At 39.8% G+C, this 7720-nt stretch overlaps 1 pseudogene; it reads right to left on the bottom strand.

Moving 5' to 3' along the window:
- Positions 1–1652: 1652 nt before the first annotated feature.
- Positions 1653–2621, bottom strand: LOC122656409 (annotated as a pseudogene).
- Positions 2622–7720: the final 5099 nt, after the last annotated feature.

Below are 7720 nucleotides of genomic sequence, written 5' to 3'. Positions count from 1 at the left end.
ATAGTAGCAATAATAGTGAAGACTGCTAGTTGTGGTAATCTTGCTGACTTCTCACGTGTTCTAATACAATAACTTATACCAACAGGTCCTTTCTTCTTTCTTTTAATTAATCCAAGAGAATTGTCAATATTAAGGCTTGATTCATTGTGTTAGTGAGGTTAGCCTTGAGCACAAATGAATAATAGTAGAAGAGCCAGAACATTAGATGGTTCAGCAGGATGGAACCACGTAAGATGAAACTTCTCGAGGGCTCCACTCTATCAGTTGGATGCTTTTGATCTTGATTTGGCAAGGGGAGCCTTTACAAATAGGTTGATTAAGTTGAGGGTAAGGTAAGGTTTATGGGATTAGAAATCTATCTGCTGCTAAAGCATGATAATAAAAAGTGTACTGCTTGATCCTAAAAAAATTGGTTAAAAAAAAAAGATGATATGGTGCTGCTGTGAAATTTCAACATTTGAAAGAGATTCCCACCCAAAGAAGATGCAGAAGAACAAAATGGGAATGATTAAAACCTTAAATCGTAGGCCATTGTATGAAATTATGCAAAAATCAATAACATCAAACAAGCTGGTCATTGGTGAGGATTGAGAAAGTAGGGTAAGAATCAAAACAGTAAATCTTTGCCTCCTCCTGTGATTCGATTAGATCATTCAGGAAAGATCTTGAGCAAATCTTCAAAACAAGGAACTAATTCAGTCACCAGATTCCAAACTTGAGTATTAATATGGGGAGATTTTGAGACACTTTTCACTTTTGAAGAATAAGGAGAAGAAAGGCTGTGAAGATGAGAAGATCTTATAGAGGAGTCCTACAGTTACAGACCTAAGCTCGAGTTGAGACTGAGAGTTGGTAGTCAAGAATAAAATAATTTTGAGAACAACATAATTTACAGGCATAAACGAGATATGGTCAGAATGATTACCCATAATTTTGAAAGGAAGTCATTTAATCCATCTGAACATAAAACAGGGTGTTGCAATGTATTGATTTCTCCCCTCATACTTTACTTCCTCTCAAACACGCGGTAGGAAGAAAATAGTTTCCCCTGCTTCATTTTACATCCACCCATTTTACTTTGAAGGAAATGGAGCCTTGGTGAAGTCCTGGTTTATTATTCAATAAAAAACCATCTCCTCTTAAAAGTACAAAAGACAACATAGAGACTCCAAATTCTCATAGGCTGAAGCTATTTGCTCAGGACTATATTTTTTTCTCAACTTGTTAAACATTCTTGGTTGCAGCTGTAAGATAGGCAGTCAATCAACATTGAGATCAAATATGAAAGATAAATATCATCAATCTTTTCATGCCCTCTCCAGTTGTATTCTCTCTCCCCCATTTATTTTTTTTTGGTAAAACAAGATTCTTCTTGAAGCAGTATATATATTATGCGGTAGCTGTTGACAATTTTCATTCAAGGGAAAACAGCTGCAAAAATCTCTCTAAAATCTTCGATGGATTCCAGTCAATTCAACAGTAAGTTAATAAATTGAATGTACTTCTCAAATCTATTAATCACAAATCTACAGATGCGCACAGAAAAATTGCATCCATGATTATTGAGTACAAACAACATGCATGGAAAATTTCTGATGGAAAGAAATAGAAACAATCAAAAACAGAACACAACACGAAACACATTGGAGTTGCTAATTCTTGGGTATGTTCTTCCCCACAATCTTGGCCGGCGTAATCCGCAGAAGATTCCCAGGCTTCCCAGGAACCGCACCCTTGACAATCACAATCCTGAGTTCATTATCAATCTTCATAATCTTAAGCTTCTTGATCTTCGTCTTCGTTCCTCCCATCCTTCCAGGCATCTTCTTCCCTTTATAAACATGTCCAGGCATTGTTCCAGCTCCACTGGAACCCAAAGCTCTGTGACTCTTTGAACCGTGAGTCATCGGACCACGTCGAAAATTATGCCTTTTGATCCCACCTACAACAAGAATGGAGAAGAATGGGTCATGGGTCCTATCTATGAAACATTAAAGAGGCAATAAATTTGAAAAAGTACAGACCTTGGAAGCCCTTGCGGATAGATTTTCCGGAGATATCAACAAGATCACCTTCATTAAAAATTTCATCAACGATGAGTCTCTGATTGGGCTCCAAGCCCTCAACAGAGACAAGACGAAACTCCTGGAGATGCGTCATGGGAATGGCTCCCGCCTTGTTGAGGTGACCCATTTCAGGTTTTGTGAGCTTCTTGTCTCTCACTCGTCGATATCCTACTTGAACTGCATTGTAGCCATCAGTGGACTCAGTTTTCAATTGAGTCACGATGTTTCCTTCTCTGAAACCGATTACTGTCACTGGAACAGCAGTTCCCTCAGGCTCGAAGTAGGTCATCATTCCGAGCTTTGTACCCATTACTCCAATTCCGGCTTCGTAGCTCATAACTACAGTGAAGGATTTATGACTATGGAATTGTTTGATTGTCTCTGTTTGGGGATTGAAGAGAACAGAGAGTGAAGAGAGGGATGGGAGATTGGTTCTGCGAGAGTAATTTGAGAGCTAGGTCCGGCGAGAGAGCACGACGGAGGGCAGCGAGTGTGAGTTTTTGAAGTTCCAGTACAGATAGAGAAAGGGAAACGAGCATAAAAAGAGACCGCCATTGACACTGGGGAAGGTAGTGTCTTGCAACCGAGCGTGGGACTGTACTCCAATAAATCCCTTATCCATCAACCTGGGCTGGAGGAAGAAAGAAAAGGAAATTGTTTTCTAATCCAGAGATATGAGAGTTTCTATAGTACAGTCCGGCATTAAAAATTGGGTTCAATTAAAATTTTGTGGTTAGGGATTTAGAAATAGAAACCACGACAAAGACGAGTCGTCGTCACCTCCGGCGCCTTGAGGGAGAGGAGTTTGTCAGATGAGGGTCTGCAAAACAAACCCAAAGTCAGAATGGGTAAGGGTTTCGTTCGTGCAAGGAAGATGAACGAGGAGAGGGAGTTGGGGAATTAGAAATACTCCCATTTACCTCCTGAAATAGCAGGGCAGAGACCTTCGTTCGTGAGAGGAAGATGAACGCCTACGACAGAGAGTTAGGGATTTATAAATAGAAACCACGACAAAGGTGAACGCCGGTGAGAGGATGCAGTTTACAATGAGTCTGGTCAGGTCGTCGTCATCGTGAGAGAGGAGCACCACCATGGAGCACAAGTTCAATTTGTTGTAGAGAGAGCAGAGACGAAGAGAGAATGGAGGGAAACTTTCGATTGAGCCAAATGAAGGATAAATTACTATTTTAATTTAGACCGTCAGATCATCTAACGCCACGTGTCTTCATCTTAGGTATGTAATTGAAATGTAATTGAGAGGTTGTAATTGAGACGATAAAAATCCCGAATACGATAAGAGGGAAGTGTTGTTCGAGCTGATATCAGGAATGAAGGAAGTGGACCTAAGTAGGATCCCTTTCTCCTCCTGGAAGGAGATGATGCTATTCTCATGGGGACCGTCGATGCCATTGCAAAGCTCGCCTTCCGGTGCGTCGCTGTCGGTAAGGATGACCGGTCGGACGTCAGGGAGCAGCTGTGGCGGAGCTCACAGTCACACTATGCTTTGCTGATGCTGTTGGTACATAAAGTTTTCCTGAACGAGCAAGATATGCAAGACTGCGATTGCAGGAGAGAGAAAGAGAGAGAGAGAGAGAGAGGGGGGTTTTCATTAATTTCCTAGTAGTAAGCAGCGTTAGTTAGCAAAGGTGGTAATGGTGGGTGGCGGTGGTGGTGGTGGTGGCTGCGGCAATGGTGGTTGTAACGGTGGTGGTGATTTGGGGTATAATTGAAAATATCAAAATTGATATCCTAAATATAATTTAAAAGCTTTGGGTATCTAAAGTGTATTTTCTACAAACGTTGGGTTTATCTTATTTTGATTGAGGTTAAATATGTCATTTTACTTTTTGGTTTGATTTAAGTTAACACCATTACTGTAGAGGGAGATGGATGAGTATTTTCAAAAAAACAGGAGGTGAGTTGAGTATCATTCAATTTTCAGGGGGTGTCGTATAATTTACCCTTCAATTTAATACAATTAAATTCTAATCATTTAGGTACTTTGTCATGTGATAATTAGATTAGCATGTTCAATTAGTTTAATTTTCCATAATATGTTTAATGTAATTATAGTAGATTAGTATAATTTGCATGCTTAGTTCATTTAAAATAAATTCTTTTGTATGGTTAGTTTAAAATAGATAATTTCCCATTTCCTTCATGAAATCAGATTTCATATTTTAATACATGCTAATAAAATAATGTAATCATCCATATCTTCTTTTAATTCCAATGCATGCCCTATAAAATAAACATAACTTAGCATTCACATAATAGCATAATGCACCTAACTATATCATATCATACTATATATATCATTAATGTCATATCTACTAGTATAATATAATTTTTAAATATATGTATATACCTAGCCTACTCATCATAAAATATATATTCGAATAATATATCATGCAATCATTTAGTGCATAGCATATACTTGATACAGATAGTATAATTAATATAATATTATGTACGTATACTTTGCTACTTATACTAGGCCTAATTAATCAACTAGTCTAGCATTATTTAATTAAAAGATTGTGCTTCATTAGTCTAGGGCCTCTTTGGTATCACTTTTCATTTTCATTTAAGCCTATTTTTTTTTTTTTTTACATCATTACTAAATCCATTTTGATAAAAAATGAAACACTGTTTAGTAACTACTAAACACAATAGATTGTAGAATGAAAAATAAGTTTGGTAACTACCTATGTATAAATAATTTGGGAGAATGTTCTCTGTGCCGCAACGCAGCCTGTACCCAGGAACATGGGCAGCCTGTGTAGGGGGCAGGGTGGTCATTACACCGACCCCCATGTGCCTGGGCACAGGCTGTGCTACGGCACATAGAACAATGCCCCAAATAATTTTTATGACATTTTTGAACAAATGGGCCCAAATTAGACTTTTTTTAAAGAAATTGGCCCACAGCCCATATATTTTAGTAGTAGGTGAAGAAATTCTCCCATCACCCGTCTTCTTTCCCAATCTCCCGATTTCCGCTGGATCATCGCAGTAGGTGGGTCTCCCTTCGTCGGGACATATTGTCCCCTGCTACTCCGGTTAGCCACGAGTTGCAACAATGGGAAATAAGTCATCTAGTTTGGATTGCAGACTTGCAACCTTGCTGAATCATAGCTTCCTCCATTTTTTTCTCCAGAACCAAGAGCTTGGAAGAAGCTTGTGATTGAAGAGATTGCGAAACATAAACCATCAACAACATGAATTCCACTACTAAAATTAGCAATGACAAGAAAATATATACTTAACGTGAAACAAAAAGGATCCAACTAAATTACCCAATCCCACAGTAAAAGAAACCAATTCTGCACTCAATTGAAACGAAACCAAGAACAGGGATTACGACATCAAAAGGAGACATAAATCATATAAAAAACTAAGCAACCGCACATCAATTAAACCAATCCAACCTCAACAACTTTTGCACAAAGAAAGGTGTTGAGGGATTTCCTCAACACTGCAACACTAAAATTTGAACTAGACTAAAAGCAATGAGGGAAAACAAAGAGCACTCTTTATGGTTTCTTGATTTCTCTCCTAATTGAATCCTTTACCCCCTTTACATAGGCGCAAGGGCCTTTATTTATACAAGTTTCTCTCCCCCAACCCTCTTTCCAAAGATTCGCCAGATCTGCCAGATGGCTTTCCTTCTTCGTCAGGCGGTGGAGTTGTGCTTGGATTAGGAAACCCTTTGGAAGAACGGTCCTCCCCTCGTTTACCGGGATATAGAATCTTCTCTCACGTGGATCACGGTTACCAGTCACCATCCATCAGGGTTCTCTAAACAAATCTTGCTGATTTGTTTAAACTAGTATAATTGCCTCGTAAGTGATTTGATCAATTCTGGATGAGGACTGGTTGCTTGGAATCCAAGCCATTCCATGTGTCATCCTTGGATTGGGTAGGTAAAGTATGGTGTATCATATGCCCCCTACTCCCTTTGTCTTGAATAAGGCATAGGGAGGATCTTCACTTCTTCTGTGCAGTGGTGTTCCAGTCTATATGTTCAGTTATCAACGATCTTTGCTCGCTATAGACCATCGACGATGGTCGGTTTTCATTTGTGCTTGTCAATGTTCGGCAACGCGGATCATCGGTCATATGTGGAAATTGCTTCCTTTCTGAATGGTATTTCTTCTGTTGACGATCTTACCCTTGGGTAAGGAGCGGGAGTTTCCAAAATTATGCCGCCATTTGCTGTTGTTTACATTTGGGTCCAAAATATCTTCTAGATTTCACACCTTTTAAGGGAAGTTGAAAAGACATCATAACATTCAAATTTGAACCTCTTGTCCTCCTGGTGCTTCCTTGTCTAGGAAACCTCCTGTGTGCGCTAAACACGTGTTTCTCTCGTTCTTTTCTGCATCTTGACCGTTCAATTAAACTCATTGGGTTGATCAGAAGCCTCCATTCTTTTCCCATGGGTATAAAGGATTCTAACTTCCTGGGACTTCTTTTCTCTATCGTTTCCAAGTTCTTGAGCCCAAAAATTTCTGATTCTCTACCTCCATTTCATCCCTTGAGGCCCCCCTGTTCTGAGTTTTCTCCAGCTACATTCTTCTTACTCAAGTAAGTTCTCTTTTCTTTATTTCTGTAGTTGATTTCTTTTCTTTTTCCAAAAGATGTCGAGCTCTAAGAAAACTCCAATTTCTAAGCTTGGTCGGGATGCAACTTCTTTGTTCAAAGAATTTGACCGGTTGTATCATGGCCAATATGTTCGGAAAACCACCGCGGCTCCTCCTAGGGCATCTGGGGAGGCTACTGTAGTTCCTAGGGTGCCTGCCACAGTTCAGTGGAGTAAATCTGGTGTTTTCGCTAGTACTTCTGGCTGTAATCCTTTGAAGAAACTTTATGCTTCCTCAGGGGAAAAAGTTCATCATATTCGCCAACCCCAACTGGACCCTACCAAAGGAAAAGGTGTAGATGAAATCCCCTTGGTACTAAATGTGTGATGTCATGGAGATTCGAGAAATATACTCAATTCCAGAGTCCGTTGATCTTAGGGCCACTTCTCCTGAAGATAGGTTGAATAACGAGTATCCTGATGAGGTCAGCCTTATCTCGGATGCCTTTGAAGTTGGCTTCCATTTTTCCCTTCCTGAATTTGTTTCATGTCTACTTAAAACATTACGGAATTACCCCCAGCCAGTTAGTCCCAAATTATTGGAGATGTATTGGAGCCTTCATCCTCAAATGTACTCGGTTAGGTAGATGTCCTCGCATTGTTCATTAGGTGTTTTTTGCTAAATTCCCTCAATGGCCACCCTGGGTGGTACTACCTTTGCCAGCGTGACCGCTCCATCCTTATTATGAGCAAAATTCCTTCCTCCATCCATGCTTGGAAACAAAGGTTCTTTTGGGCTTCATGCGCGGGACACAGGTTCCCTAATAAATGGGGTTCTCCCAACACCTCCGCTCGAAATAAGATCCCAATTTTTGACAATGAGGATTTAAGAACCCTAGAGATGATAATCAACTCTCCGAGGCCAGTGGAACTGGCTGACATTGACGCCCTAGACATGTCTAAGTTGCAGAGGAGTGAGCCCCACTGGATTCTTTTTTTTTTTTTTTAACTATGGTGTGCTAATTCTTTCTCCCTTGTTTGACGTAGTGGATTTTGATTTGGACTCCAT

Source organism: Telopea speciosissima, chromosome 3 (assembly GCF_018873765.1).
Source record: "Telopea speciosissima isolate NSW1024214 ecotype Mountain lineage chromosome 3, Tspe_v1, whole genome shotgun sequence".
Lineage (NCBI taxonomy): Eukaryota > Viridiplantae > Streptophyta > Magnoliopsida > Proteales > Proteaceae > Telopea > Telopea speciosissima.
The sequence above is the reverse complement of the archived record's forward strand: the minus strand, read 5'-3'. Positions and strand labels throughout refer to the sequence as shown.